Below are 13470 nucleotides of genomic sequence, written 5' to 3'. Positions count from 1 at the left end.
AAACTATTCTAGGTCTTTAAGACAGATTTATCGCTGTCTCAACAAAACACATTTTCCTGAATGCATGGTACCAAATGAAGAAGATGGAAATGGTTTAAATTAGGTATTTCAAATGAAACCATTCAGCGGTCTAACCATATGAATTTTAACAATATTCTACTTTGTTCCTTTGGTTATAGCCATGTTATAGCCACTAACTAACTATTTTCAGCTGTTTTCTTTCACGAAACGGTCAATTTTGTAAATTGATACTATTACATTAACTCGTATCATCCGTATTAGGTCGGATGTGTCAGAAACTATTGATTTTTATCAATTTCTATTAATAGCTGTCCTACATTCTCAAATATTTCTCCTTTGACTTTGTAGTTAATAAATTCAGTCGAGCTAGACGGCTTATATAATTTGTAAGCCAAAGGATACTGTCAATCGGATGATAAAACATGCATGGGGACGATGATTCGGCCAAAAAAACTCTGAATATGTTTCGGTCTTAGACAAATTATTACTTTGAACATTAGTTTCATAAATTTATCAACAAAGATCCGATGTATCATAGTAAAAGGACTATTTCGGGTGGGTAGATACACGACCTTTATCCCAAACTTATAAAATTTTTGTAAAGCGTGAAACTAAACGCAAATAATATACCAAAAGCTAACAAAGAAACGTTCAGTATTGAGTATGCTAATTTCACTTCGTACCCCTTTCTAATTTGAATGTAAGTTTTTTTCCCATCATAAACCCTATACATATTCCGATTAATTTCCTCGTTGCACTGGCCCTTGTCAATGTAATACATATTTTATGATGCAATAATGCTCGAATGAATACCACGTATATATCATCCGTTTTTGTTAATCTCACTCAATTAATAACAAATAAATAGCATAAGTGCATTGATGCTACATTTTATTGAGATCATATCGCACACCCTTCACATTATCGTTGTTCGAGGGCATTTTTATTTTATTATTTCATGGCTAGTGAACACAGAGCATAATGATATCGTTACACCACACACACCACACAGTCTAAACAAACTGAAAACTGTATCAATATAATTATAAAGTGCAACGAACCCCCTCATATCATGTTGTACCGATATATCGGAAAACATGTGAGAGATTCGTCCTGTATGCACAGAGAAGCTAAAAAACTAAGTTCCATAAATTGGGTGGGTCAGATCCCTTGACTGAAAATTGTTGAATAAAAAAAAAAATACATTTGATCGTGAAAGGAGCGGAAATCGTGAGTTTTGTCCTGTCCATTCGCTCGATTCGTCCTACAAACATAAGAGTAGGAACTTCCTTTATTCCCCTCTATTTTCTCAATAAGGTCCTTCCTTATAGGACTTAAAAGTGGAGAAAGTAAAGGTAAGTAAGTTCACGCGTACGATACTAAGGACTTTTTGCCCACTAAAAAGACAGCCGTCAGTTCGTGCTGGCAATTTTTATTGTTTCTATATTACACAATCTATTATATTAGGAGATATCGTGGTGTAAATCGTTACGGCACTTCAAGCATGAGTGCCTAAATACGGTACGCAAACTTGACAGTGTGTGAGACAACCGTAAAACACTGCAAAAATCCATTAAATCCATTGCTCGAAGTGCGTAGTTTACCAATCGTAGAACATTTTCTCGTAATTTGGTCTCTCTACAATTTTCAAAATAACAATTTCTGGAATAAGACCCGGACTTTCAGCCAAGGAAATAATGCTCGTCATGTCCTCATAGTAAAATGCATTTTTATCCTCTCGTGTACCATGTTCCACAAAACGAAAAATGCGACGGGGTTTTTTTTTTAATCTCAATGCTAAACATTTTTATTATTAAGTAGGTTATACATACACGTTGATCATGTGAATGTAAAATTAAATTTTCGTAAAGATTCGAAAATTCCCACAGTAAACTCCTCCCCATTTTTGTAGTGTTACACGGTGCGCTTGAATCGATTTTAATTAAGAGTGAGATGTAACTCAAATTTTTTTCTTTATTATTGTGCTCTGACTCGATAAAGTCACCGTCTATGAACACTTTTTTTTGCTCGAAAGATTATGTTCAACATGAGGAACAATAATAAAGAAAAAAAATTGAGTTACATCTCCCTCTTAATTAAGTCCAATTCAAGCGCACCGTGGGTAACATAATTGTTTCCTTAAAAAATTCCGCACTGCTATTGAAACCTTAAATTCGTTCCATACGTTTGAAAGTAGAATATTGAGGGCATTGTATGATGTTGATTATATTGACGAAGGGACTTTATACGTTTTTTCATCTTCCTTCAATAGTTTTCTTTTACGACTTCATTCGAGTGCTTTCACAATGCACACCGTCGCGGTTTGCAAGTATTATTACAATACGTGTATACAGATTTTAAAATGAAATTCAATCCACTGGATGTACGGTTGAACGTAAATGATCAAAACCCATTTGTGTATGAACTCGGGGCTGAGTGTTTGTTTGCGGATGATGTGCATCAATGTGCATTCGTTTACGTAAGAAAATAAATTATGCAGAGCAGTGGAAGATATTTACGTGGCATGTGCTAAATGAAGTTGCATAATAAACATGTTGTTCTCTTGATACAAATTAGCTTTGTGTTTAAATGAAATACGTGTTGCAAATTCCAGCTATTCATGATGCTATCCAGTTTTTGTGTTACTCGCTTAAATTTTTTATAAGAAGGAAAATATGTGACTTGAGAGGATGGATGAACAGATTAAAAACTTTGGTCTGCGTGACCATCGTCAAAATTTACAGCCTTGATAATATTGTCCAGGGATATGTTATCGTGCACTATTGGCGATAATAACCAGTACTAAATTACAACTTTTAACTCCCAGGGCCATAATATCGCTCATAAGTTGATATTATCGCCCAGAAGACGATATTATGGCCCAGAAGATGATATTGTCGCCCAGAAGATGATATTGTCGCCCAGAAGACGATTTTATCGCCCAGAAGATGATTTTATCGTCCAGAAGATGATTTTATCGCCCAGAAGACGATATTATTGCTCTGCAGACAATATTATGGCACCGAAGACGATATTAAGACGATATTATCGCCCAAAAAATTTAATTTTTTCCACAAGATGGATGTATTGTCCAGGAGATGATAGTATTGCCCAGAAGGTGATTATATCATCCAAAAATTTGTCCAGACTGATATTACCATTTTATGGGCGATTTTATCTTTTCTTGAGAAGTTTAGCCATTGTTCGGCATATTAAATTACGAACTGAATACATGAGGAGGTAAATTTCAATTGTGTTATTTACACCTCAACACAATTTTTCTCTCGTGCTGTACCATTCTACCTTTAATCACCTTCAGAGTTTTCAAAGAACTGTCAAGAGAAGCCAATCACTAACAGACAAAACAAATTGATTAAGACGTTTTCGGCACTTAATATCGATCTATCTATCTATCCATTACGGATTGCTTCTTTTCAAATTAAATTGTTTCAATTGTCAAATACAATTGGTTAACCCGATGAGACCGACTGGGATACCTGTTGTCCCAGCTTGCATCCCTTTGCATCTTTGCTGCATCCTGTAGGCATCTTTCACAAGATTTTGCATCCCAAAAATTTTTTTTAAAAAGAAATGAATTTATAGGGTTAAATAGGCATTCACGATGCAATTACTGACTACAAAATCGATACAAATTAATCAAAACGATATTTACAAAAAAATTAATTTCAAATTGATTTGATTTGCCGACGTTTATTGATATAAACTATTGAGCATAGCGGAATGATATGAATTTAAGTTAATCGTCGATGCATGTGTGTACACAATGTGCTGGATTTCTTAACAGTCAGTCGGAATGAAGTTATAAAAACTTAGGAAGTAAACTAGAAGCTAGGTACGGCCAATCGATCGATTTGTCTTGAACGCACTCATAATTTATGTCGAACTACTACGAATGTTCATTAAACAAACGTTGCACATTTCTTAGCAGTTAGATAATACAGTAAACGTCACTGAAATTTAGACTTCAGCTGATCCGCGAGAAAATAAACAAGGCACATTTTCAACGAATAGAATCCAATTGAAGTTTTTCAATCCACATGCTGACTTCTTTTTTCTGCCCGCCTTTAATACAAACCAAACTGATCATACGTTCTATAACACGTATGATCCTATGGCAATATATTCATTGTCTCATACATCTTCAACTCTTAGAAGTCGTCTTGCGAGAATTCATGAGTTGGAAGAAAGGTTTTTGTTAAAATAATTTTCAAGCATTTCGATTCAATACGCTGGTACACTATTGTTGTTAAAGTGTAACGGCAACGGGTGTTCGAAAGTTTGAACACCGGAAATGTGAAGGCAACACTTTAAACTTTTGATTAGTCAGCAAGGAAAGAATTGTATTAAGAATGTGAATGAATTATGAGTTAGGAGTGTAATGTGAATATAATGAACGGTAGAATTAACTTGCTAAAACAATTGCGCAACATTGTGACAACAACATGTATTGTTCTCGTCGGCTTCAATCTAATCTTTAAAAGAGCTCCTTTTAGCCAACAAAAAGTGAGAAAATTTCGTAACCGATTGGGGAGCATTCACAAAGTGCGCATGTTAAACATAACGAATTTTAGACCATCACTCCTCCGTCGCACTCAAAAACGTGTGGACAATTTCTTGAAAATGTATACAGTCTCTTCTGACCAAGGTTCTGAAAGAACAGGTTAAGACACTTACGAAGGCGGGTGAAACACAAATCTTAACAATTCAGACATGTATATTGTTTGAAAAGTCAACTTGAAAATTTTTTTTGTTAAGTTGAAATCGTCTTATAAAATTTTCAACTCGATGATCAACTCGAAAGTGTCTTAACCTGTTCTTTCAGAACCTTGCTTCTGACCACTCATTCCATCAAATGAGTGTACGTACTTTATGAATGAACTCGTACAATGGTATGACACAGTACAATGGAAATGCACGCTAATTTGCGTCTAATATAAGGTCAACAAAATATTATAAGATGTAATGTGCACAGAATCACAACTGGAACCGAATAACCTCTGTGTGGAACTTTGAACAAAAAAAGAAACGGGTGGCTGGTGTTGCGTGAAGTTCTAAAAATTATTAAATAAATGACTTTTTTCAGCTCTTGCTCGGAATGTCTTGTGAACTATTGCGTATGAAACTGGCTAAGCGAAGCATGTACGAGTGGGAACATAATTTCATTGAGTGTTGGGAGTGTTCGTGTTTCATAAGTTCCACGTAGAAAAAGGGTAGAGGAACTTTGCCAGGAACAAAATAATTGAATGCGTTTGTATAGATAGTCGCCGTGTACGTACAACACATTGTATTTATATATAACAGACAGATTCAGCGTGTACGTTCTCATCGATCCTTTTAAATAAATAGCGAATTAACTTAAAGAAAAAGTGCTGGTTAATGTGCATACATTTTGAAATTGACCAAGAAAGGCTAATGTGTTTCGGTCACGAACATTTTAGTTCCCGGGAAAATAAAATCAATTTTCACTACAATTTATTTAGAACACCGTGTAGTTAAGTACATGTCGTATAAACTTGCTGTTAATGGCAGAAAACAGACACAAGCTATGCTATTTTGAGGGTAGAATTATTGAGTAATGAGTGATCGAACAATTTCTGTGTACAGAGTTTTCTGATGTCGACAACTGGCGTTGAAACATTTCCCATTTGACCAGAAAAAAACAATGTAACAGTTTGAGAATCTAACACTTCATTTGATTAAAGTGCTTTCGACAAGTCTGTTACTTCATTTGTTGAAACATTGATTTTGTTACAGCTCAATATTTATTTTGGTCATCGTTGTCTATAACAGATGAAAAGTGCGCCCGTAAACGGTTGCACAACTTGTTGATGTTAAGGGGAAATCATAAATTTCCAAAAAGTCATAAAAATGTCTTCCCTTTCAAACAAAGTTGTAAAACCCTAAACTCATTTTCCTTGAAATTTTGCGATTATCTCTGTATTTCTCGGTGTCCCGGTATCTCTGTTACAGTGACTTTTCTTTGTTTCCATAACATTTTCCACTTTTCGTCTGAGATTTTCCACCCACTGAAAAGATGAAGAGATGAATATCTCCAACATGTAACAAGTAAATTAATGTTGATGGGAAAGCAACTGTAAACGAAAAATCTTTTATCAAGAAAGCTTTTCTTTAACCTTTTAGAAACGGTAAGTTTATCGCAATATGTTTAATAAGTTGTTGCTTCCTTTATTTACAGTGTTAGTTACAGAATCTTTTACTTCATTCACTACTTAACATACATTCGGATTAAGAAGGCAACACTAGCTAGCCAGAGTTCATCATGAAATTAATCACTCAAAAATACAATTTTCTCTCGTCTCAAAATATGGTCAACGGGAAATATTCCTGAAGAACCGTATTATGCAATTAACTGATGTTAAAAATGGTCTCGTCTTCAAACTGAAATAAGCAGAACACACTTCAAACTAACAGTTATACATCTAGATTTATGCAAATGGAAATTTTCAACAATCCGATATTGAAGCACAGAAAACCGCCTAATTAGAACTTGATTGGCACAGCGTTGGAGGTTATTAATAGTTTATTAAAATCTTTTGAAGTGATGGTTTTTTCGCTCATATTCAATACACGGAACCGTCGGATTTTGTGAACGAAAAATCCAAAAGAAAACACAAACAGAAAGGGCAAATTTGACAGATCCACCGAAAGATAATTAAATTTTGACTGCACGGATTTTAATATAATGTTTCATTGGATCTGTCAAACTTGCCATTTCCATTTGGATTTTTCGCTCAAAAAATCTGACGTTCCCTATTACCGCATTTTCTTATATAAATGCCACGTCAAGCATATCATTATACTTAGGCTAGTTGTCGAATCTACTACTTGATTTGATCTAAGCATTTTCAAGAGTCTTTACAAAGTCTTTTACGGAATTAGCTTTAACACAAATGTCGCTACGACGGTCGGTGTGTCCGAAGCAATACAACATCCAAAATAGTCGCTACGACGTTTGCGAGAAAGATCTGCGGTCGTCGCTGTCAATATAACAGTAGAACTGTAGATATAGTCACACGTAAAAGGTTAATTATCGAATTGACACCATGCTATGTTGACCATAGAACAATTCTGTGTGCAAGAAAATTGCTTTTTCGAAATCGTAATGTCTTAATTACCAGCAATAAATCAAATTAGACCCGAAAGTCGAAAGTTGAATGCAATTAATGTTTCGCACACTGAAAATATTTAATGTGAAAATCTATAAAACTGAATTATAATTTCGATTGTAAGTTTGCTTTTTATGTGTAAATTCCATTAAACAGAACATCGCTTCATTATATATATATATATATATATATATCACTCTGTAACATAACCAGTCTGCTGAAAAAGACCGACCGTGCTAAATCGAATTTAATTATTTCTTTTTTTTTTGCTAGGAAAGAGGTCATTTTAACACTCAAGCATTAACCAAATTAGATGTACTGTACACGACACTTATCAGGTCAATATAAGGTTAATTAATGGTGGAACGTATTTTATATTTACCTTAATTTATAATGTTAGGCAGCTCGTATTTCCCGTTTTGGCGTGACCCATTATTATATCCAATAGCGACAGACTGGCAGTTTTATGTATATGAACCAGGAGTCGAGATTTCAAACAAAAATTTTATTTTGGTTTTATTGTATCCGTTTCGTTGGGTGGTTTTTTTTTGGATTTTGTTGGATCAATTTTTCTTTGGTATTTTGTTACACAATCACTTCCAATTGATATGTAATACTGTGCCGATTTTTTCTGCTTCTTGTAGCTCGTGCTTGCACTTGCCGCGTTAAACTAAACCATTTTCGCTTGTGCGGAACCAACCTCACTTGTGATTTCTTTTATTTGGAAACAATTAAATTAATAGCCACGCGAAAGATTTCTTTTTTTTCTTGTTTGGTTTTGTTTTTCATTCACAAAATATTTTAACTCGTTTTCGTTTGAGAAAAATCGAACAAAAGGAAAAGAAATAGAAAATGGTTATCAGAACTGTGTTTTGTTTCACTGTGCATTCGAAATTTTATTTTATGTTGTGTGTCTGTTTTTTCTTGTTTTACTCCGAGTAAAATGCAAGAAAAAACGATTGTTTTATTCCGAAAAAAAGACACAAACATCCACACACGGTTACATTAATGAGGCACTCACAATATTGTTTAACGTTCAGCAATTTATTACCGATCTGATGAATAAATTGCTTCTCATTGCCAAGACACGAAAAAAAAATGTTTGTTTTTTCTTATGTTTTTTTTAGAGTCGTTCTTATTCCACCGGAGAGTGGGAAAACTATATCGCGACACGACCAACGTTGAGTTTATTTTTCTTTCGTTATTATTTTCTCTTGTATAGAATCATGAGTCTGATTTAAAGGCAAAGCAGCCTTCACGGTTGGGTTAAACCGCAGAGCACAGATAATTTGATAAAATATATGGCTTTTATTGGCGGTGTGCTCACTCGCCGAACAGATGTTTGGAAATGTTCTCAAAAAGAAGAGTCAATGAAGGTGGACTATCATCGATACCGTTTAACGCGAAACATCTCGTTTTTTTGTGTTATGCAAGAAAATCAAATGCACGTTACTGCGCATGGACAATATTCTGGAATAGGGTGATTAAAAATCGTGTGCGGTGAACTATATCGATTTTGTGCCATTTCAATTTGTTGATTCAGTAAGGTCGTTGTTTTAGTGAACAAAAGAGCGTCGTCCCATGACGGTAGTGGAGCTAAGAAAAACTTACCTGCCTTTAATATTGTATCCTTGTCGGTACCATCCGATTACAATGTCAGGGAAGCTATTGCGGGAACTGAAAAAGGAAAAATTAGATTTGGTTTACAGATTAACATTTCAAAATAAATGAGACATTAAGTTTTGCCAATTTTTTCGTTCCATCGCACACATTATAAGCCTTCTCAGGCGGCAAACATACTAGCAGTTATTACCGAATCTGTTACTTCGTTTGTTGAAAGTATTTGAAACATGTGGACAAATAGTTATTTTCCGCATGCAAAAAGGCGTTTTTAGCGAATGAAGTTTCCAGCACGAGCCGGAGCCGATATTGTATTTTTGATCTCTGATGTTTAAGTGGAAACCTTTTACTTTCTTTTCTTGAATTTTTCTCAAACAAATTGCCGTTTATTTCAGATGTCGAAACGTTATCCAAAGAGACATATAACCAAAATATTAAGAGGCACCGGTACTTTGCCGAAAAGCATACATTAGGGCGATTCTTAAATAAAGGATTTTAGTTTACTTTTGATGATATCTTTCGATCAGAATCCTTTTTCAAAAATGTACGACCGCAATTCCGACCACGAATGTGTTAGCTTTCAACAGAAAATAGATTTGGCTGCAGCAATTTGACCAGCTCTGAGAACGGTGAGCAGTTTATGAAAATTTCATTAAACTGCTCACTTTTCTCAGAGCTGATCAAACGACTACAACCAAAGCTAATTTTTATTTAAAGCTAACAGATTCGTGGTCGGAATTGCGGTCGTACATTTTTCAAAAAGGATTCTGATGAAAAGATATTAACAAAAATGAAATACGAAACACGCAAATGTAGGCTACAATTTTAGCTAAGTGCCGGTGCCTCTTAAAGGTTTGTTCCAAATAGGTTTGTTCCAAATAGGTTTGTTCCAAATAGGTTTGTTCCAAATAGGTTTGTTCCAAATAGGTTTGTTCCAAATAGGTTTGTTCCAAATAGGTTTGTTCCAAATAGGTTTGTTCCAAATAGGTTTGTTCCAAATAGGTTTGTTCCAAATAGGTTTGTTCCAAATAGGTTTGTTCCAAATAGGTTTGTTCCAAATAGGTTTGTTCCAAATAGGTTTGTTCCAAATAGGTTTGTTCCAAATAGGTTTGTTCCAAATAGGTTTGTTCCAAATAGGTTTGTTCCAAATAGGTTTGTTCCAAATAGGTTTGTTCCAAATAGGTTTGTTCCAAATGACTGTAAACCCGAACTTTGACAATACGAACTCCGACGATTTCATCCACAGAGATGAACATACCCTAAACGTCAACCAATTTCTTAGAAATTTTTTCGTTAAAATTTTCGTCAACCTGAAAGTTGAGTTTAAGTTGCCTTCTGTGGATGAAATTTACATTTCGAAATGACCTTGGAACAAACCTATAGCTTACGAGATGTTTTATACAAATATGGCAACGTCGCCTACGCGATTTACACAGAAATATTATTGAGGTTATGGTTCTATGGATGAAATTTGACAATTCATACAGCTCTGGAACAAACCAAAGCACCCCTCCTAGTATGAACATAAGAAATATTTGGAGGCTGATGAAGTCACAGTAGGCACTGCGATTTTTTCGTAAAGATAGATGACTTGTTTTCGTTGTATGAGTTAAAACACACAATACAATCAATCTTAAGCGGTAGCTCTCATAACAAAAGCCTCCAAATTGGACATTTGTCAAAGTAGTGTTCATGCTAGGAGCAGTGCGTTGAACAAACCTATTGTTGAAGAAATATTCGCAAAAGCGTTGAGGTTATGGCTTTGTGGACGCTCTCGTTCGTTTTCGGCTTGTCAAAAGCAAACCTATAGCTCAACGTCAATGAAAACTGAGCGGAGTTTCATATGAAATCGCTATGTCCTCCGGTTTGTATTAACAGACCATACCTGGTTTATACTTTCATTGTTTTCAAGGTCTCGTGTGTGTGTGTGTGTTAATAAGCATAAAACTGCAATCGCACTTACGTCGTTTTCCTCTCCGTTTACTTTTTAATTCCCGTTTCTCGATAGAGAAACGGGTCTTCAAAAAAAAATTGCGTTTGTTTGTCCGCAGCCCAACATTATACTATCAATACAATCTATCTTCTTCTTCTTCTTCTTTTTCAGCCTGTTTCTATCCACTGCTGGATGTAGGCCTCTCCAACTTCTTTCCATTTCGTACGATCCATTGCCATTTGCTGCCAGTTTGTACCTGCAATATTCTTAATTCCGTTTGTCCATCTCTCTGGTGGTCTACCTATAGCTCGTCTTTTATATGGTCGCCAGTTCATGATCTTTTTGGTCCAACGTTCGTCTGTCCTTCTTGCAATATGTCCCGCCCAGCTCCATTTCAGAGATGCTATTCTTTCCATGACATCAACGACCCTGGTTTGTTGTCGAATCCATTGATTCGTCATTCTGTCTCTGAGTGTTATTCCGAGCATACTCCGTTCCATGGCTCTTTGTGTCACTCTCAATTTATCTTCGGATGCTTTTGTTAAAGTTAACGTTTCCGCTCCATAAGTGAGCACTGGAAGGACACAAGTGTCGAAAACTTTGCGTTTCAGACTATTATTCATTTTGCTTTTGAAAATTAGTCTGAGTTTTCCAAACGCTGCCCATGCAAGACCAATCCTACGTCTTATTTCTGCAGTTTGGTTGTCCAGACCTAACTTCAGTTTATGTCCTAGATATACATAGCTGTCGACTCGTTCAATCTATCTACTACCTGTTTATGTATTATTTTTCTATCTATCTAACTATTACCTATCTTACGATTAACTATCCTATTATCTATCTACTTATCTATCTATCTATCTATCTATCTATCTATCTATCTATCTATCTATCTATCTATCTATCTATCTATCTATCTATCTATCTATCTATCTATCTATCTATCTATCTATCTATCTATCTATCTATCTATCTATCTATCTATCTATCTATCTATCTATCTATCTATCTATCTATCTATCTATCTATCTATCTATCTATCTATCTATCTATCTATCTATCTATCTATCTATCTATCTATCTATCTATCTATCTATCTATCTATCCATCCATCCATCCATCCATCCATCCATCCATCCATCCATCCATCCATCCATCCATCCATCCATCCATCCATCCATCCATCCCATCCATCCATCCATCCATCCATCCATCCATCCATCCATCCATCCATCCATCCATCCATCCATCCATCCATCCATCCATCCATCCATCCATCCATCCATCCATCCATCCATCCATCCATCCATCATCCATCCATCCATCCATCCATCCATCCATCCATCCATCCATCCATCCATCCATCCATCCATCCATCCATCCATCCATCCATCCAGCCTCAAAAGTGGCCTCGCAGGGGTCTGCCGGCAGGACGTCGGAGGCCATTTTTCAAAAGTGGCCCACCAGGGGTCTGCCGGCAGGACGTCGTAGGCCATTTTTCAAAAGTGGCCTCCCAAGGGTCTGCCGGCAGGACGTCGGAGGCCATTTTTCAAAAGTGGCCTCCCAAGGGTCTGCCGACAGGACGTCGGAGGCCATTTTTCAAAAGTGGCCTCCCAGGGGTCTGCTGGCAGGACGTCGGATGCCATTTTTCAAAAACGGCTTCTCAGGAATAAGTCTACTAGACCTACGAGGCCAATTTTCGAAAACAGCTTCCCAGAGGTCAGTCAACAAGACCTACAAGGCCTATTTTCGAAAGCGGCCTCCCAGGAGTCAGTCAACAAAACATACGAGGCCAATTTTCGAAAATAGCTGTTCAGATGTTAGTCAACAGGACCTACGAGGCCAATTTTCGAAAACGGTCTCCCAGGAGTCAGTCGACAAGAAATACAAGGCATATTTTCGAAAACGGTCTCCCAGAAGTCAGTCGACAAGACCTGCAAGGCCTATTTTCGAAAACGGCCTCCCACAGCTTAGCCGATAAGACCTTCAAGACCATTTTTTAGGATTCAGCCGTAGGATATCCGATGCTTTTCTTTGAAAACAGCCCCAAACGTCTCCATCGGTCTATACTATGAAATCGTCAATTGTAATTTCCAATGAATTAAAATCTTTTTAGGATTGTATAATCTGATGAATTGTCACAAATCAAGTTGTAAGAAAATCGAAAATGAATCTTGTAAATATTTTTCAAATATTATCTTATTTATTTGTCCGATGATGAGCTTATCTATTGATTGATTACAAATATTTACGATATATGTCTACGGCTGATCCAAAAAAGGGTTTGTTTGCCCACAACCCCTTACAACAATTCAAATATTCATAAGACCATACATATCGATAAAATTGAGAAACGGGAGTGCCACGTTAGTGGCCTTACTTGTTATCAGAAGAACAATACCTTTCATTTTAAGTTTCCATTTTTATAAGAAGAAAACGATAATTACTGCTAAACTTTGGTCACCCACTCTCATGTCAATTTAGTTTTCTTGGTACGGCAAACTGTTCCATAAGGTCGCCCAAGGTCCGAGGAGCATTTATCACACGCATCGAACCAACCACAAACTCGGCTGCATCAGATAAGTATTTTATGTAAAGTCAGGAAAATTATCATTGGAAAGCTGAGGTATCACAAAGAATAAATAATTTTATTAATCCTAAATTTGTACCTGTACATGACACAAATTCCACCCATAGAGTGGCTTCTATTCTTAACAAAAATTACCCTACTGGCCTGATTCAGGAGAA

The 13470-nt window shown here is 36.0% G+C and overlaps 1 protein-coding gene across 1 annotated transcript in view; it reads right to left on the bottom strand.

Moving 5' to 3' along the window:
* The window catches only part of LOC119081938 (protein numb), a 48131-nt gene extending 39605 nt beyond the window's left edge, over nt 1–8526 (bottom strand). The window contains exon 1 of the mRNA XM_037191199.1: nt 7552–8526. The gene's annotated coding sequence lies outside the window, so the exon portion shown is untranslated. The remainder of the gene's footprint in view (nt 1–7551) is intronic.
* Nucleotides 8527–13470: the final 4944 nt, after the last annotated feature.

Source organism: Bradysia coprophila, unplaced genomic scaffold (assembly GCF_014529535.1).
Source record: "Bradysia coprophila strain Holo2 unplaced genomic scaffold, BU_Bcop_v1 contig_373, whole genome shotgun sequence".
NCBI classification, from domain to species: Eukaryota; Metazoa; Arthropoda; class Insecta; order Diptera; family Sciaridae; genus Bradysia; species Bradysia coprophila.
This window is presented reverse-complemented; position numbering and strand designations above follow the sequence as displayed.